Here is a 21071-nt window from a genome sequence, read left to right on the forward strand (position 1 = left end):
GCCTGCTGGCGTAGTGGTTAAGTTCGCACACTCTACTTCAGCCACCTGGGGTTTGTGGGTTCGGATCCTGAGCATGGACTTATACACTGCTCATCAAGCCATGCTGTTGTGGCATCCCACATAGGAAAAATAAGGGAGATTGGCACAGATGTTAGCTCAGGGACAATCTTCCTTACGAAAAAAAATTTTTTTAAAGTGAAGAAGAAATAAAGACTTTCTTAAACAAACAAAAACCTGAGGGAATTCCTCCCTAGCAAACCTGCCTTGCAAGAAACATTAAAAGAAGCTTTTCAGGGAGAAAGAAAATTATATACATTAGAAACTTAGATCAACATAGAAGAAGAACAACGGAGAAAAAATAAATTAAGGTAAAATAAAATCTTTTAATTTTCTTATTCTTAATTTATCTAAAAGATGACTATTTAAAGTAACAAATGCATTGAGTGATTAAAACACATGAAAAAAGAGAACTAATGACAGCAATGTCAAAGGAATGGAAGGAAAAAACAGAATATTCAGTTAGAAGTTATCTGCACCACATGTGAAATGATGTAGTGTCATTTGGAATTAGACTTACACTAGCTAAAAATATATGTTGAAAATTTGAGGGAAATGACTAAACAATTTTTTAAAAGAAGTATAATATGCTATGAGAGGATAGAAATGGAATCATTTAAGAAGCTTAATTAAAACTAAAGAAGGCAGGCAAAGAAGAAAAAAGAAACAAAAAACAAATGTGAGAAAAATAAATTAAAACAGCAGATATTAATCTAACACTATCAATCATCACTTTAAATGTGAAGAATATAATTATAGCAGTTAGAACTCAGAAATTGTCAGAGTGCATAAAACAAACATTGCCCAACTATATGTTTTCTACAAGACATCTATTTTAAATAGGGAAACACATTAGATTACAAGTCAATTGATGGAGAATGATAAACCATGTTAACACTAATAACAAGAAATCTGGAGTAGCTATATTAATTGCATACAAAACAGACTTCAGAACAAAGAAAATTATCAGGGAAAAAGTGGGCAGCACATAATGATAAACGGATCAGTTCTCTAAGATATAACAATCTTAAATGTGTGCACACCTAAAAACAGACCACTGAAATAGAAGAGGCAAAAGCAGACAGAATTGAAAGGAGATAAAGACAAATCTACTACCATAGTGGGAGACTTCACTCCTGTCTCAGTAATTGATAGATCAAGCAGGCAGAAAATCAATAAGGATATAGTTGACATGATCAGTACTATCAATCAACTTGATCTAATTGACATTTATAGACTACTCCAGCCAACAACAACAGATTACAGATTTTTCTCAAGCTACCATGGAACATTCACCAATATACACCATGTTATGGACCATAAAATACAGTTTAGCAAATTAAAAACAATAGAAATTATACAAAATATGTCCTCAGCATACAGTGGAATTAAACTAGAAACAAATAATAGACAGTAACTGGAAAATCTCAAAATATTTGGAGATTGAAAAACATACTTCTAAATAACACTTGGAGCAAAGAAGCTGTCTCAAGAGAAGCTAAAACATATATTGAGCTAATTAAAAGTTAAAAAGCAACTTATCAAAATTTTGGAGATACAGCTGAAAAGTGCTCAGAAGGAAACATATAGCACTAAATGTATATATTAAGGAAAACAGAACAGTTTAAAATTAACAGTCTAAGCTTTGTAGGAAACTGACAAAAAACATCAATTTAAGCCTAAGGCAAGCAGAAAAAAATAGATTATACAAATTAGAGCATAAATCAATAAAAGTTAAAATAGAAAAATCGACAAAACCAAAAGCTTTTTATACGAAAAAATTAATTGAATTGAATAACTTCTATCCAAGATACCCAGAAAAAAATATGGGAAGATACAAATTACCATTAGCAGTAAAGAAAGGTCTTCACTACTGATCCCATGAAGATTTTAGGGATAAGAAAAGAAGATTACAAACAATTGTATGCTCATCCTTTTTTTTTTTTTTTTTGGAAGTTTAGCCCTGAGCTAACATCTGCTGCCAATTCTCCTCTTTTTGCTGAGGAAGACTGGCCCTGAGCTAACATCTATGCCCATCTTCCTCTACTTTATATGTGGGACACCTGCCAGAGCATGACCTGATAAGTGATGCACAGTTCTGCACCCAGGATCCAAACCAGGAAATCCTGGACCCCCAAAGCAGAGTGCACAAACTTCACTACACCACTGGGCTGGCCCTGGTATGCTCATCATTTTGATAACTTAGATGAAATTGGCCCATTCCTTGAAAGACACAAACTACAAAACGCACAAGGAGAAATAGATAATTTGAATAGGTCTACATATCTATTAAAGAAATTGAACAAACAACAATGTTAAACTAAAAAAGCACTAGGTCTGGGTGGTTTCACTGGTGAATTCTACCAAACGTTTAAGGAAATAATGATATCATTTCTACAAAAACTCTTCCAAAAGATATTTCCTAAGTCATCCTATGAGGTCAGCATTACTCTAACACCAAACCAGATAAACACATTTTAAAAAACAAAAACTATAGACAAATATTTCTTATGAATATAGATGCAATATCCTCAATAAAATATTAGCAAATTGAATCCAATAATGTATAAAAAAGAATGACACACCAAAACCAAGTGAGACTTATTCCAGATATGCAAGGCCAGTTCACCATTCAAAATTCAACCCACCACATCAACAGGTTAAAAGAGAAAAATTACATGATCATATTAATCGATTCATACATTTGGGCAAAATTCAATAACCATTTATGGTAAAAATTCTCAGCTAACTAGGAATAGAGAGGAACTTCCTCAACTGGATATGTATGACTACAAAATTGCGTGTTAAATTAAAGTTAAATACAGCTAATTAATGTCAAATTTATGTTCTAGGATTTAGTATGTACTATTAACACTGATATGATTTAATCCAGGCCAAATAACTGTGTATTTCATCTGCATTTATCACATACTTGAGCATATTACAGTGAACATCTGTTGTGTCTTTTGCAGAATATCTCTCTTCTTATTTCTATATACCCTATTTTCTCTGGAAAGTCTGTCCATTCTCAGGGATGTGGTTATAAAAGAACTGGCCATGATGTTGGTCCTAGCTAAAGGACAGGACTCTGCTTAGCACATTCCACCTGTACACTTTGAGTAAATTGGCTAATTTATACTAATGAACATGCATGATATGATGTAAAGTTCTCAAGTCTAAAACTGCTGCAGCTATTTTTCGGGCAAACAGTAGGAGCTTAGAGCTGCTATGGGCCACTAAGTCAAGCCATAGGATGAATACAATATTGATGAAAGTTGGGGTGAGTAAGGAAAAAAATGTAGTTTTTTGATGAAGTATTTTGATTTACTGCTTGAAAAAAGCTCCACCTGAACTTAAATATTTTTCTAGTCTATTTATTTGATATATGTCTTTTCTCTTATGAGCCAAATTGGATTGTGTTTTCCCACAATTTCATCATGGAGTCTTAACTGGTGTAGTTGTTTTCATATAATTTGATTACTTAATCAGGGAATACATCCCTAAATACTTACAAAAGCACTTGATAAGTATCATCCAAAATAAAAATAACACAAAGATTTAAGACTTCCATTCATATAACAACTTGTGGTGTCTAAGTCAGAAAGAATTCTAAAAGTCTCAATGAAATGTTCAGCATAATCTAACTCTTATAAAAGAGATATTAATGATATTGGTCATTTTGAAATCAATAAATACGAATATCAATAATAGTAATAAATTAGCTAATGTAGATGAACACTTAGTTTTGACCAATCACTTTTCTAAAAGTTTTATATGTAGGGTGTCCATATAATTTATTTCAGAGAATGAAAGGTATTGCTATTAAAATTTACACCAGGAAAACTAGTAAAAAATGAGATCGTCAGGACATTTATATTTACAATCCTTATTTAATTTAACCCTTATTTTTTCTATGTTGTTTCATATACCAAATAGCATTTTTCTTTAAAAAATAAATGTTTCCCAGATAACAAAACATAATTCTTTTTAATTAAAGAAAATACATACTAGGGGAAAAAAATGGAAATTATCCTATGATCTCTCACACCAAATATTCAGTATTATCATTTTGTTTACATCCTACCAAGCACATATGTATATGTATAAGTACACACACATATTTTATACATACACATACATTTTTGTTTTTACAAAAAATTGGTAATAATGCACTTTCAAACGCCTTTCTTCAAAAGTTTAGCTTTTCAGACAGTAAATACCCAGTGAAAAAGGAGGAGGGGGAATGAAGACAGTGTGATATATTTAAACAATTGTTCAAAGAGACAATCCTCACTCCAACATATGCAGGTAATATCCTGTAGGAATAATTAATGCAACATAGAGAACATTAAACTTAATTGGCAATTTGTACAACAGAGGCTGGAGGAAATACTCATAGAGCCTAGGAATTAAAAACTATCTATAATTGTCATTAAATGTATTCATTTTTACAAGAAAATGTTTACCTAACTTAATTCGCAAACATCAAGACTTCTTTGTATATTCCTACCACCAACACCCTGTCAACCTTTAACAAAAACAGATAGTGCATTCTCTATTAGTCAACTTTCCAGAGAAGGACAAAATAACCAAGATCATAGTCTCATTTTGTACCTCTCTAATTTGTGAGTACATGAATTGAAATTTGAATTGTTTTGCAATTCTTTAGGAATAGCCATCAAATGTAGATAGTGAATTTTGTTTTTAAATTCTATTAGTATTCAAATATTATCACAAAATTCTGCTGTTATAGCATATTATAGTTTTCATTTGTTTTGGTACACACCTATATAATTAATATGTAACAACAATATATGTTATATATCTGTTGTATATGTTATACTACGTGCAATATTGGTGTATATACATATATACATTCATGCCATATGATTTTATCAGTTCAACGAATAATAAAGGTCGCTACATAAAGTATAAAAAATCAGGCTGCTTAGCATTCAACTCCTAGTTCTACAGCCAACTTGCTTTGTGTTTCTGAACAAATCACATTTGATGTTACCAAAATTTCATTGAACTTACATTTCTCAGACATTCCTTTGAGCTACAAGAGATTTGTGTATTTTATTCTTTGAACTTCTAGGTTAATATTTTGTATAATTTTAATATTGCTTACAGTGCAGTTGAAGACTACAGAAATTGATACATTTTCCATCTCCACTTGCTGTCAGAAATGTCTGCTCCAAATAAGACTTTTATAAATCCTACTGCAGATCAAAATCATTCTGCTTTACTCATGTCCCTCTGAGACAGCAATTATTCACATACTGTGTCACCAGCTGTGATTTACAAGAGTCTCAGTTCTGTTATATAACTTTTAACTGTGTCCTGGGAGATAAAGGTCTATGAGCCACAAAAGTCATATTGTCTTCTATTCCCTTATTTCAATTATCTCTACTCACTATTTGATTTTTTCAGAATCTCCTTATGCTAACCAGTTTAGAAACGGTGTGATCATTTTCATACATAAACATTTAACTCTTTTCATCAGCAATGCTTAATCAGAAAAAATTATTCAAGAGGCCCTCTCTCTCCTTACAAAAACATGTGGGCATTGGTTGCTTGAAAGTCAGAATAATTTTAAATTATAGCTTCTCTTCGTCTCTACCGTCTCCAGCCGTCACTTTCCAAATATACAATCTTAAACTTTCTTCTATTTTTATAATCTTCCTAAAAGAAAAAAACCAAGTCATTCTCACAAGAGTTTTGTGTTTATGATATATTCAATACAGGGCATAGTATGTAAAAAACTATATTTTTAAAGTAGGAAAATTTGTATAATAATTGGTAATTCACATTAAAATCTTAAAGATTGATTCAAGTTTCGACCTACATGGAATTAATATAGTAACAGCTTTATTGATTAAAAATATTAGGTGATCAGAAAAAACAACCTGAGTCGTTCATTCTTTTCTCTTAATTAACAGTTATTATTTTTAATCAAAACTGTTTTGAGTGTTATTGACACAAAGATATTTTTAAAAATAAAGCTATGCTGCCTGTCTTCAAAGAGAATCTAGTGAATGCAGTTGTTGAGTGTTTTAGAATAATTGGTTGGAAAAGTTTTTCCAAAGTAGAAAAAGTGCATGTGAACATTTTAGTTAGATTTCAGTTTCTTGACCCTGCCTATTCCTCATTTATTTCTTATTTAATTTTATTTTTAGACCTCTATCAGTTCAGTTTGCATGGGCCTATATGTTGGAAATATTTCAGGCCCAATTAGTTGTAAATATCTGATATATTTGATGACACATAATTCTATTATTAATAATCAGCTAAATGTTTCTTCACTGGTTAAAGCCACAGATGGTCTATAAACAAAGTAAAGTACACATTCAATTACCCAAACATTTTCAGATGTGCATTTGTGTATTCAAATAGTAGAATAATTTTAACTCTGAATTTTTAGTAGCAAGAAACTTACTTTAAGGAGAAATTTTATTAAACTCACTTATTTATCACTAAGATATGCAAAGATTTAGTCACCAACCGGCTGCATGATTTTTTTTTAAAGATTTTATTTTTTTCCTTTTTTCTCCCCAAAGCCCCCCAGTACATAGTTGTATCTTCTTAGTTGTGGGTCCTTCTAGTTGTGGCATGTGGGACACTGCCTCAGTGTGGTTTGATGAGCAGTGCCATGTCCACGCCCAGGATTCGAACTGACGAAACACTGGGCCGCCTGCAGCAGAGCGTGTGAACTTAACCACGGGGCCAGCCCCATGCATGATTTTTATTTCAATGATTTGCGATATCTGACCATTTTCTTTCTTCTCTTATTTCTTCCTGACTCATGGATTCCTTTGCTTGGACACTCTATATTAATTTTTTAAAGGGTACCCTCTTACTCCAAAATTGCTATTTCTCCTTTTCCTCAATTCCAACAGTATCATCTCTTTCTATCGACCTTAAAATATCAGTTACCTTCATGCATTACAGAATCAAATCTATCTCTTTTATTCCAGGACAGTCTACTATCCTTAGCCCTAGTTACACTGACCATACATTGATTGTGCCATCAACAGTTTCCCTGACAAAATCTCCTTTGAAGTCCATTTTTCCATATAAAATGCAAGATCATCAGATTTTATTTGCAAAACACTGCACTTAATTGTCATAAATTTTTCTACAAGTAAAACTGAAATACCAAAATTTGAGTAATCGAAGAAGGAATTATAATCGTTAATGGTAACGTGATGATAAAGTTTAATTCTTTATTTAAAAAAATGGCGTTCCTATGTATCTTAGGTCCTCCCAGCATCTTCAAATTTGTGCCATACCACTCCACCACAAGCCGACTATGCTTCAGCCTGTGTGAAGCTCTCCACATCCTCCAATGTACCTGATGCTTCATGTGGAACGTTGCTTTTTCGGAACATCTCTTCTCCCTCCTTGTTTTGGCTGATTCCTACACATTCTTCAAAATTCAGTTCATATCACCTCATGGTGGAAACCTTTCCTGACTCCTAAATTCCATGCTATGTACTTTTTCTTATTCTTCCTATAGCAGTAATTAGCAATCTGCCTCCTCCAGGAGACATGAGAGCTACTTTTTTTTCATGGCCGTTTCTTCAGAGGCCGCATAGCATAGTGAAAGATACTTATTTGATACAAAATAAGTGTTCAAAGAAACGATAATAAATGAATTATTATTTAGAGTAAGCTAGAAGTGTCAAACCAATGGAACTCTCTAAACTTTTTCACTAGTTCCTGTATTTTTCCACTCTGGTTCAACTCATTTCATTTTATCAGTGCCCATAAAGTAATTGGCTTCTCCAAATGGCTTAGCTTCTTCCTAGGCTAGGTTTGTTTGTTTTTGTATTCATATAAATCAATATTCACTCATTTAAAAATGTATTACTCTCATATTCCAAAGAAACCCAACTAAACTAGCCAATAAGATAGATCATGATAACCAAAATTAGCACCTGTTGTAACTTAAATTTTTCATTTTTCATGTTGGCACCTTTATTATTTTCTGTTTAATTAAATTGAAGTCTACTTTTTTCTTAGAAAACTATATTGCAGAACCCACAGTGAAACACCTTTTATGAGTCTCTGTTTTAATAATGCATTCCAAGCTTTCATTATTTTAGTGTTTTTATAGTAGATAGTACTACAGCAGTGAATGATGCCTTCATTATGATGTTTCTGGGTCAAACCCATTCTTTATCAAACTAAACCTAGAAGCAGCTCAGAACCAGAAGAGATTCTTAGTGTAATACTTGGCTGTTTGCCACAGTCTCCTAACTTGGGATAGATCAGAAATTCAATCCTCCCTCATTTCCACAGTGTTATACGTAGTGCCAAGCAATGGTCTTTTTTTTTTTTTTTTTTGAAGTGGTTTTTTTTAATGAAGAGTTCATTTTTTTCATTGAATTCAGATTTAAAATGTAATTACTATATTGGAGAAATCTTATACACTCAATATACTATTTTCCACAGCAAACTTCCAGGGTTCATGTCATGTTTACTTTATAGAGATGACCACCGGCAAAATCAAATCAATAAATTTTTTAATATAAAATGTAGTGTTCCATAAGAGTAGTTCTGGAAACCCGGCATTCTATAAGCCAAATAAATAATGGGATTATTTTTGTTAAATTGGTAAAGATTCAGGCATGAATTGTGACATATAACCAACTCAAAACTGATCATGAGAATATTCCATTTAGGTCTTGGTTATGGTTTTGAGCATCTGACATTTACAAAGAATATTAATCTTTTGATTTATTATGTTCTTATTATTCAAAATATTTAATTTTTGATTACACAAAATTTCAATTGATATGCACAAAATAAATCAACACAGATATGGCATTAAAAAAGCATAACAAGTAAGTTATTCTTTTTAAATTTCCTTTCTTCTTTCTAATAACAGAGAAAGTCTCAATTTGTTGCTTGCTTGAAATATCTCTTACTTCATAATTTTCTTTAGAATAAAGAGAAATTTGACCTCATTCTCAAAATGTACAGCTAAAATAAAATAATACTATTTTGTCTCCCGTAGTCTATTGTTTAATGGTTGTTTTTGTTGATTGCAGGTCATTCTAGTTTTCTTCTATGGATTTGCTATAAAGTTTACTACACAAAGAAGTTGATTTATGCTTGAAAAAGGAAATTTAATACAAAGAAGTATTAAGTAAGTAATTGTAGAGATGGTATGTAGGGATGGTTGAGGGTATGGCTGTACTGTATTAATGATGTTTGAATGTTTTTATCAGAAAAAGGTAGGGTAGATTAGCGGGTATTATAGTGAATAGTATAAATTTAAAAAGAAAAATTTTACATGTGAACAGATGACCCAATTTTTGGTGAGTAACACAAACTCTTTTTGTGAACTTCTATTTGTGAAGTTTCTAGTATCACAAGATGACAGCATGCTACATTTAGCAGGAAAGCTTTTAAATTATCTTAAATGGTATAAGTATATCCTGTGATATACAAATATTCTATTTACTTTGTTGAATAATTTCTGCCATAAAATGCCTCCAAATTTGGATTTCTGATGGTTTTTAATTTTTTGAATGCATAAAAATAGACATTATTGATTAGGAGAAATAGTTTACCTTTTCCTCATGATTTAAGGCATGACTTCTTATTTGATTGGTAAATATGAAGAGCTAATTCTTCTTTGAAATAGAGAATGAAATTGAGATTATAAAAACTGGATTTTTCAAATGCATTGTTGGTCTAAAAAGACATTTTTCACTTTAACATATTCATCTAACTGTTGAAAACCATGACCTGGAGCTAGAATTAAGCTTTAAGACTCTCTGTTTGCTCTGATAGTAGTTTATAGAAATAACAACATCCATCAAACAATAATGTAAGATTTATGGTTAAGAAATTAGTCATTTAGAAAATATCTAGTAATTATCAGTGAGAATTTTCAAAAAATATATTTATGCTAATCCACAAATAAAGCTGAAGGAAATGAGTTAAAATGTTATTTTTGGAAACACTTATATATTCTATGGAAGATGTGTTATGACCTGTTTTCAAGGTGCTGGCTTCTTTTGTTCAAAGATTTGCTCATTTACAATTCAGATGTCCTCAGGGAGAAGTATTTTTGCTATTTTTTTCTTTCAGTATTAAAATTTCTAGTGATAATTCTTAAATAAATTAACATGCAAATATCCAGATAGGAACATAGCGCTGCCATGCAGGGTTCTTTCCTACAAAATATTTTTACTTTATATTAAATCAAATGATTTTTTTCCTTATATTGGCAGTAGATTTCATGAAATAATGTCATGTAGAATAAATCAGCCAAGGATTATGATGTGAAATAGTTTAAATAAGTTACATCCTATTAAATGGTGATTATTTCTTACCTAGAAATAGATGAACATAACTCTAATTTTTCATCTTGTTGCCACACTGTCAACTTCAGCAAAACTCACCTATTTCATGAGGGAGTAGAGATTATTAATGTAAATCAAAGATTATCAATGTAAATATAAAAATGAGACATTGTAATATGGATATAAGGCCACGGATATAAGAGAGACATCTTAGAGCTTTGAGAGGCTGCTATAATAATTTGCATGCTTATGAGTTTTGCAGATTTTTTTTACACTGAATTAGAAACCATCCCTGGTGGAGACACCACAAGGCAGTGTGGTCAATCCTATGAAGCAGCTTACATTTGGACTACCCTACTCGTGTATTCACCAGCCTCTCTCCCACCCTGTGAATCACTGCAATCAGAGAACTAGAATTGCGGACACAATGCAAAACGCCAATTTACTAAAGTGAGAACAGAACCTTCCCTGCCAAGATCTTGTTCAGAGGGGAGTAATGAAGTCTAGAAGGAGCTAACAATATGAAGTAGAAAGGGGTCAGAGCCCTGAGCCAGATGACCTGGCTTTTCGGGACCCCTACATCAATGCAATCAGAGAAGGCTGCAGATTGTTGCTGTCAGCCCTGGAATCTCTCCAATCTCTACTCTTCATTACTATTCATAACCCAATGAGGCCTTGTAATTCTGATTCCTTCTCTCTGACCTCACTGGAATGGTGATTTTCTGGTTGGATTATTGGTAATGAACTTATCGTGGAGATACAATGCTCACTCTGATATTCACCAAGGTAACATTAGCAGGTACCATCATTAATATTTCCTCTTCCTTTTCTAGGCAGTGTGCAGGAAGTGTCTCTAGATAATCCAATACCTTAGCTCCTGACAGCTGAAGTTCATCTGCCATATTCTCTAAATTTTACATTAAATCACGTCACATTTTTTATAACATATTTCCCTTGTGTATTGGCAATGATCCATAATAGTCAAACATAATTTTCCATTTGCCTCTGAAAATATATTCTGGGGAGGACAAACTCTTCTTCAGAAAGTGAATTTCTCTTAAATACAGAATATGGTCCTATTTTGCCATTGGTCAAGGAAATTTTTAGTCTTCTACTTCTTAGATCCTTTATAAATGCCATAGTTGTTTCCAAATTATTAACAGCTCTGTACAGTGAACTCTTTTCAACCTCAAAAGTTGTATATCTGAAAATACAGCATGGTTAGGAAAAAACCCTAGTAGAGAATATGAAGGTTTCATAGAAAAAGAAGTTTAGAAGACAACACAATCATTCAATATAATATAATAAGGGACTTCTTTGAAATGATGTTGATGGTCCACACATGTGTTTCTAACCAATCTCTTCCAAAACCCAACCAAAATGATTATAAAAGGTGTACACATCATCAACCAATGAGGCCAAAGAGAATAGGGGAGAAAACAACAGCACCAATATTCTGGAAGCCGAAAGCAGCTGTAACTGATATAGATCAGCAGAGAGCAAGAAAACATGTTCACAATGTGCGAAGCCTAGAAGCAAATTGGTTGGTGCAGAGATCACCCAAGCTCAGAATCAGCAAGACAGGAGTACTTCTCAAAGGAAAAGACAGATGGACGTCTAGAAGAAGCAGTCTGATCTGCCTTTCTGCCAGATCCTTTCCCTCCCCATGCAGATGGATCCTCTTCCCTCTCCCACAATCCCAGCAGAGTATTCAATTTCACTGCTGGGAAAGGTTGAACCACAGTCCTTCTAAACTCTGCAGCAGGAGGCTCACTGCCAGGGGTGGCACTTGGGCAGGTAGTAGGGGATTATGTAAAAAGTCTACGCACTAAAGAATGAGATTCCATCCTCAAACCTTCGCTTGGCTCTATCAAATTGTGGCAGCCAGCTTACAACCTATAGGAAATTGGGGACTTCCTTTCCAGGAAAATTGGGAAACCCAAGAGAAGAAACTAAGAAGCATTGAAGGTGAGATATCCCACAAAAAAGCAGTCCAACCTGATCACACTGCAGTGCAGCCCATCAACAGAGCGGCAGCACCTATAAAGTCCATAAAGGACAATGTAAACAGAAGAGGAAAATAAAATAATCATATATTTTAAGTTTATATGCACATATAAAGTATGTTATTTCAAAATCACATTTGGTGAAATGGATGTGAGTTTGCTACTTTGGATGAGTGAATCAAAATACCATAATCTGCCATCATTTTAACACGTCACACAAAACCAATATTCTCAAAACTGCAAGATAACTATTAGTAAATTCAATACTTAGGTTCTTTTGATAAAAGCCAAGGGCTTAATAAACTAGCGTATTACTAGATACAAATTTTCTGCTAATTTTTACTCTGCCTTCAAGAAACCTGTCAGCTTCATGCTTCCTTCAATCCCGAACAAATAAAAAGGGAAATGCAGCATAAACCCAATGGAGTAAAGATACTGAACTTTGTTATTCTTCGACCCAGAAAGCGAGGAACATGCTTAACTTGCTGTCTTCCTTGGGTTACCATCCCAAATATTTATTTATAAAACTTTATTCCAGAAATGGGATATTTCATTCCTTTTTTCTTGTACCATGTGTGAGCAAAGTAAACCTGTTGCATGCTCTTGTTTGGAATATTTCTGAAATGGTTGGCAGTATGTTTGTAGTTTGATTTTCCGTCTTATTTTCTTTGTAAGGGGTATGCAACTTAGAACATTTAATATTCTTTCATAGCTAAGAAGACCTTTGTTAAAAGAACAATAAGGAAGAAAAAATTCTCCGCTTGTGAAATATATGTACCGATGAACAAAATAAATGGAATTTTAAGTACTTTGCAGTGAGAAGATATTTTACAAAAAGTGTAAAATGTAAATTTCTTCTTATTTGATGACAATATTTTTTTCTCAGATATAAAGCTCAGGTGTCCAAATTGTTGTCTGAACACCACTACACTTTTCTTTTACACATTACACACCTACCATACTTTCCCCACACCAGATTTGCTCATTCCAACTAAAATGTGCCCTTACTTTTCAGGTGGTCACTAATTTCAATATTTAATGATAAACACTCAAAAAATAATTACAGACTCTTGCCATAAAAATAATTCTCTCCAATAAATCTCGCAGCATATTTTAATAAATATAGCATTTTCTAGTTACTTTAAACAATATATCTTTGATTCTAGAAATATTACCATCCTTCCAAAGTTAACAGACACTGTTTTATCTGGGACAAATTCCTAGGATCATCTTTGTCCCAGCACAGAGATTTTGCTTGAGAAAAGAAAATCAGCATATATTTTAGCAGTTACATTTAGCAGGACTGGCTTGATGATATGGAATGTTGAGGAGTCACCGAAATGCAACTTATTTTCCCCGTGGACTGGTTACTGAATTCTAAAGTGGCATATGAAGCTGGGGTGCTGAGCAGAAGCTGAAGGGGAGTGTGCAAACTCCCATGCTTTTGTGGCACCTACAAGAAAACACCTCACTAGAGCAAAGGAGCCTAATACGAGTACAAGGCCAGACCAGCCCTCAACGCATTTGCAGGATTATGAAGCAGTGTGGGGCTAGAGGTTAAAGAGCCAAACTCAAACCTCTGAAGGGTGTAACAGAGCCTTCCATATCACAGTCTTTCAGGATGGAATGGGCAGAGACTCAACTGGCTCTCAAACGAAGCCCAGGAGATGTATACAGCTTTGTTCCCCATGTATCCTCCATTGAATATTACCTGTGACTAGAACAAGACAGGGTTCTTCATAAATTATATTTTTATTCTTTGAATTTATAAGTTGTAATTGCTGAAGTACGTTGTCCATACAGATAAGTGGATCAGAATGGAAGATTATTTTATGATAATAATGTCACACAATTTTTTGATCTTCTCTACTTGAAAAAAGTCAAATAGGGATCTGATACCAAATGCTGTTTTTTGTGATCTATCAATTGTCAACTTTTTTACATTCTTCTTTCATCTATGGAAACAAAAGAATTGGAAGCCACTAAGTTGCTAAGCGTTTAACACCTAGTCCTTAGAGTCATTCATTTCTGAACACCTATAGCAATCCTTTGAATTTTGCTCCATAGGTGTACCAAAAGTTTTTTCATCCAGGCAATGCACCATAGTAAGATTCGGACTGTATAGTAAGTATGTCATTCCTTTTAAAAAATGGGAAGAGGCTTATGAAATTTCACAGGGGGCAGTTCTCAGGAATATAAGTTTTAGGTAATAGTGTTATGGAACTTTAAAATCTGAAAATTGGGTCCTTAAAACTCTACCTGTCACGCTGCCCTTTTAAAACCAACTGTGTTCCTAGTTGGCATCTGTACACCATTTTGAAGTCACTGATGAAGGATACAAACATTTATAAGACAGACAGATGAGGAGGCACTGAGAAAGATAGGACAACCAGGAAAGTACAGTCATGGTATGAAAGTTTGGTGAACAATGTTGAATGGGATGAAGAAGTCAAGTAACAGAAGGAGCAAAGAGGCCAGCCCTGTGACAAGTGTTTAAGTTCACACGCTCCACTTCCGCGACCCAGGGTTTCACTGGTTAGGAACCCCAGGCACAGACATGACACAGCTCATCAAGCCATGTTGAAGTGGTGTCCCACATAGCACAACCAGAGGCACTCACAACTAGAATACAGCTATGTACCGGGGGGTTTTGGGGAGAAGAAGAAGAACAAAAAAAAAATAATGAAGATTGGCAACAGATGTTAGCTCAGGTGCCATTCTTTAAAAAAAAACAACAGAAGGAACAAAAAGTCTCTTCCAAAGTCCCCACCTGGTATGGCACCCTGGCCACCTTGGCAGACTCATTTTGGGTCCCTATTCTATCCTTATCTTTGCTCACTCTGTGCAGCCCTGGTTCCAAGAAAACATCAGGGTCCTTTTGCCTCAGGGTCTTTGAACATGCTCATCTCTCTGACAGGAATGATATTCCCTGTCCTTCTTTACCTCGCTCATCTCTTTCCTGGCCAATTTACAAGCATGCTTTAGGCCTCAACTTAATATCATATCCTGAAGACAGATTTCCAGACTCACATATTTAGTTATGCCCCTTTTTATCTGCACTCAAGCACCTGTGCTATCCTTCCACTTTGGAACTTATCACAAATCATAATAACTTTGTTGTTGCAGTCTAATTGGTTTTATCCCTTGCTAAACTGTGTAAGCTTGTGGCAATAGAAGCTTTATAAATCTTGCACACTGTAACTACTGCTGTGACAGGCTCGTTAATTCATTTTTATCAGATAATATATATAAAAATTGTACACATGTACATATGTATGCCATATGCATGTAAGTTAAATTTTATTAAATTTAAATTAAAGGAATTCAAAAAGGAATATGTCAGGCTAGCCTGATAGCATAGTGGTTAAGTTCATATGCTCTGCTTTGGTGGCCTGGGGATCAAAGGTTCAGATCCAAGGCATGGACCTAACACTGTTCATCGAGACATGCTGTAACAGTATCCCACATAAAATAGAGGAAGATTGGCACAGATGTGAGCTCAGGGCCAATCTTCTTCATCAAAAAAAGAACATGCGTATGCTTGCCTTCCAGTTTTCTAGCTTAAGTAATAAAACGTTAATAAATTCTTTAAACCACATAGTTAGAAAATCAAAAAACTTTGTAAAATATAAGATAGTTTAGCAAATTTAAAGCTTCACGGAGCAACAGCGAGTGAGAGAAAATAAGAAAGGAAAAAGAGAACATAAAGAAAGTATATAAGACAGAATTGGCCCTAAACACAAGAAACCTACTTCTTCCAAGGTAGCTGCAGGGAAGGTGAATATAGGTGTATGGAAGATGTGTAGATCTGGTGGTTAGAAGTTTATGGATTTTTTTCTAATGACTTCTTTTGGTTGTTTTATGAAATATGAATAAAAGTCATTTTCTAAGATCAAGAATCACACTGTCTTGTTCATAGAGTAAATGTTCAAAAATATATTTTGAATTAATGGACAATTATTAGAGATATTTGGGGATCATATATTTTTACTGGCATCAACCTAAAAATCATATGTACAGCTAAGATGTTTAACTTTACAGTGCAATGCCTGTAAAACCTTCTATAATCAAAATCTAATTTATTCCACATAAATCTATGCATGCCTTTTATATATAACATGCTGATTCATGTTTGGAGGAATTGAGCCCACTCCTGCTTGCTTCTATCATTGTGCTTCAGAGGACACAGAAGATAGCCCTTTGGGTCCAGAATAACCATCACAACCACGTTGGAACGTATTGCCTCCAGATTAGTAATTTGCCCTCAGGCACCCAGGCTGAGTGGCTGGAGGCACGGGATGGCTGTCTTTGGAAGACGAGCTGTCTGCAGTGGGATACTGCTGCCTCAGAGGATGGTGTCTGCAGTTTGGCACCTGGGGCCAGATTCTTTGCACGTCACTGGTATAGAACAGGGCCCTTCATAGCACTTCTCAGAGAGGATGATCCTCTTCCCTCAGTGCTCTTGTTCTACCCAGAAGGTGCTGTGGGAGAGGAGAGTCTCATGAACTAGAATTCTTTGGGAGGCTCCCACAGCAACTGCCTTTGTGGAGACGAGAACCTTCAAGTTTTGGGGGCATATGGCTCTAAACCCAAAACTGCCATTCTCCTCTTACTAGCAAATATCTACTATTATTTATAAGCAACTGAATGTTTAATATATTTCAACACAAGGCAAAGGTTTCTTACACCACAACTTGTCATGCCTAAGATATTAACTTTAGCACTTATCCTGGTTAGTTGGAATTTCTTTCTGAGAAGAGTATGAGGGTCACACTGTTTTTTCTCAGAAATATACTTTGTAGTTAATGTTTTCTTAGTTTAGTATACATGCAGAATAATGCACACATCGTAATGGAAAACTTAATGAATTTTCACAGTGGTCACATCTGTGTAAATGCCATCCATAGCAATGCCAGCTACCCAAAAGCAACCAGTCAGATAACTGCTGTCTTAACTTCTAACACCATAGACAAGTTTTACCTGGTTTTGAACTTTATGTAAGTGGAATCACACAATATATACTCTTGTATATTTGCTCCTTTTGCTTAACTCAGTCTTAGTGAAAATTACCCATGTTGTGGCATGTACTTCATTAATTTTCATTACTTTATACTATCCCATTGTATGGATAAACTGTAACTTATTTATCATCTCACTCTTGATAGGTTTGGGTTACTTCCATTTTAGAACGATTATCAAGTGATTATGTTTTCAACCAATTTTACATGTCTTTTGTTGCACGAATGTAAACTTTCTATTGAGCATATACTTAGGAGTGGATATATTCAGTTTCTACATATCTGAATACACATACTCTGATATCTTTTTTGTTGGTACTGCCAAATGATTTTTCAAAGTGCTTATACCATTTAAGACTGCTACAGGCAATAGAAGAAATTTCCAATGTACGGACTCCCTCTCATTATGTTTGTTATACTTGATATCAGTGCTAATGGACCAACATTAAAGCCATAAAGACTGACCCTGAAGCTTTGAGAAGGCGTTATTTCTTGAGAACATGCAGCCACTAACCGATAATTCAGTTCAGCAGATCCCTCTCTGCTAGATGGTCAGGAATTTGTCCTTATTAGAATCAACGCCTGCTCCAGATAACGGCTGGTATTCTTAGCGTCACTATCTGAGGGCTTACAGAATAACTGACCTACTGACCTGGGGTCCCACATAACATCAGTTCAGTTTAAGGGACCTATTTAATGGCAAAGGCAGTGCAACAAAGGATATGTGATCATGACAATCCTCTGGTTTATCAGGTATTCCAATCACTAAAATGAACTCAGCTAAGACAATGTCTGAATGAACTTTATACCTGTTATAGGTTCACATAAGTCATCATCTTAGAGACAACATCCTCTGGGATCATGGCATTGTCCTTCAGAATAGCATATATGCATGGCATGCATATGAGTGATGCATGATCCCATGATGATTGGCCATTCTCATCAACACTCCTTTGACCTACCTGTAAAATCTTCACTATCTGATCCTGCAAACTTAAACTCTGCTGGATTACAGGACTTGGTTCTCAGAGGAAAATCCCTCTGCTAGGGATCATAGTAAGATTTCCACAGGACTTCAACCTTCAACTATTAGCCACTTGGGCTCCTCAAGTCGGTAAACAACCAGGCAAATTAAGGAGCCACTATACAGACGGAGATAATCAACCCTGATAACCATGAGAAGCTAGGGTTGCTGCTCCATTATTAGGAAAGAGAAGAGCTTATCTGAAACCCAGGAGATTTACTGAGCCATCTTTGGTGTTCTAAGTCTAGTGATGATAATATATTGTCTCATTAATTTTCAGATATCTTGCTTTCCAATATGAGAGTCTAGAGAGGTGCTTTGGGACTGAAAGATTACCTGTCTTTATGATATGAGTTCCAATGGAGGCCACTTTCCTCCAGGGAGGGAGACTGGAATTTGTCTGTTTGTTTTTCTGAGGCTTAATCTGGAGGTCCCTTAAGCTGAACTGATGTTATGTGGGACCCCAGGTCAGTTTTTAAAACATTGACATTCATTACTATTTCATATATATGTTTAAAATATAAGCATATGAGTTATATTAAAATTGTTTATGTATAATAGAGTGGAGGTCAATGACTACCCATTAAGAAAAATAGTTTTGAGAATACACTAGGTTCTTGGCATCAAATAATAATAAAATTGCTTTCTACAGCATGACAGACATTTATTCTTCACCGGTGCCAAATGTTTTCCCTCACATATATATCAGTTAGCATTCACGCTTGTGCTGATTTGGGATTACATAAGTGCAGACAATTGTAGGCAAACAGGCCACTTCTTCAATGCTAGAGGAATTAATATTCCTAGCATTATTTAATCATCCTGTTATGATTGTTGACAGTAACTTTATTCTTGTTAATAAAAGTCAAAATGTGGTCATTTTTATTATTAGACACCTCTGTTCTTATCTGAATGCTCTTTTTGATGTGTCTTTTCTCCAAAATCAAGCCTGAAATTTGGAGTCAATATGGACAAGGTGTTTTACCCACCATAACCATCTTTAGTTCTTAGACGACCACCAGGTGGCATCCAAGGCCCGCTTCCTCACCTCCTAACTTGTGACTTCACTCAGGAACCAGTAGTTCTGGGAAGAATTGGGCGTGATTGATATGCCCCATGTTTTCTTTATTAGCTCAACAATAAGATGCTCTTTTATTACATTTACTATATGGGACACTGTGAAAAGAAGTGTCCTATTATGTAACCTACCTATCTTCCTATAATGAAGCTATATTGTTATCTTTTAGGAATAAGTAGAATCATATTTATATTTATTGCAAATGCTGACACCTTGACTATGAAAAATATTTCTTCTAAGACGTGCTTTCCAGATTTAAAATGTCCTTATCAATTGGATGTGATTGGGAGTCAAAATATACAAGACAGATTTTAATACCCTATTAATTTATCAATACCTTCAATGTTTATAATGTGGTCTTCACTTCATGTCAGTCACTGAATAAAGTCATATTAGATAATTATGGGTGTGCCAGTTTGCTTACGTATTGCATTGCGACTGAGAATTGCACTCTTCTCCATTCTTATATTCTTTTCCTTAAAGATTTTATTTCTTCCTTTTTCTCCCCAAAGCCCCCCGGTACATAGCTGTATATTCTTCGTTGTGGGTCCTTCTAGTTGTGGCATGTGGGACGCCGCCTCAGCATGGTTTGATGAGCAGCGCCATGTCCGCGCCCAGGATTCGAACCAAGGAAACACTGGGCCGCCTGCAGCGGAGCGTGCGAACTTAACCACTCGGCCAAGCGGCCAGCCCCCATTCTGATATTTTTATAGTTTAAGCAGAGCCATTTAATCTTGTCATCAATATGTGCCTTCTACTTCCTTTTACAATTTGCCTGAAGACTCCAGCTAAAAGCCACAGTTTTCCATAAGAAGAGCAATTTCAGAATCTCTATGAAAACAAATTTATCAGGGACTTTTTCTATTGACACTACCAGAAGTATATTCAATTCTTAGGGCTTCCCAGTGTAAGTTGACATTATCACTGTGAGCAGATACATGAGAGACTGCACCAAGGATTGTAAAATTTAGGATTTCTAAGAATATCCTAGTCCCAAAATAGACACACTGTAGAAATAGACTTTAATTCCAGATCAGCAGAAAGTGAAGAGGATTAAGTGAAAGCAATTGTGATGATTGATCTTGGAATTATCTTTAAGGTTCTATTTTTAGACAAACAGCCTTTTTCCTCCTTCTTATTCTAAATTTCACTCTAACTTTAGAGGTCATGCCTATAGAAATTGAAATGAACTCTTTCTTTAAAAATTTATTGATAAGGAACTGTCAACCATAATCTCCCTGGTTATTGGTTATTTAAAATTTCTCCTTGATTTGTTTGTTGTTTGACTCTCCTCTCAAAATTTATGATAACAATAATATTGTGTAATTCATATGATCCAACTGGAGGGGATGAGAAAATGGAATCCTCAGAATACTTTGCCCAGTAGACTCATGGCATCAAAACCTATGAATACATAAAATTTCGTGTATTCTCTCACTGAGAGTGTAGGTATTATATGAAAATTTTGATATAGAAAACTGAGAGTTCGTTATAATGAATAATGAATTTTCATGTAATTTTTAAGGACAATTAATTCTAATTGAATTTCAGAGGAGAAATTTAAAATGA

Source organism: Equus przewalskii, chromosome 2 (genome assembly GCF_037783145.1).
Source record: "Equus przewalskii isolate Varuska chromosome 2, EquPr2, whole genome shotgun sequence".
NCBI lineage: Eukaryota > Metazoa > Chordata > Mammalia > Perissodactyla > Equidae > Equus > Equus przewalskii.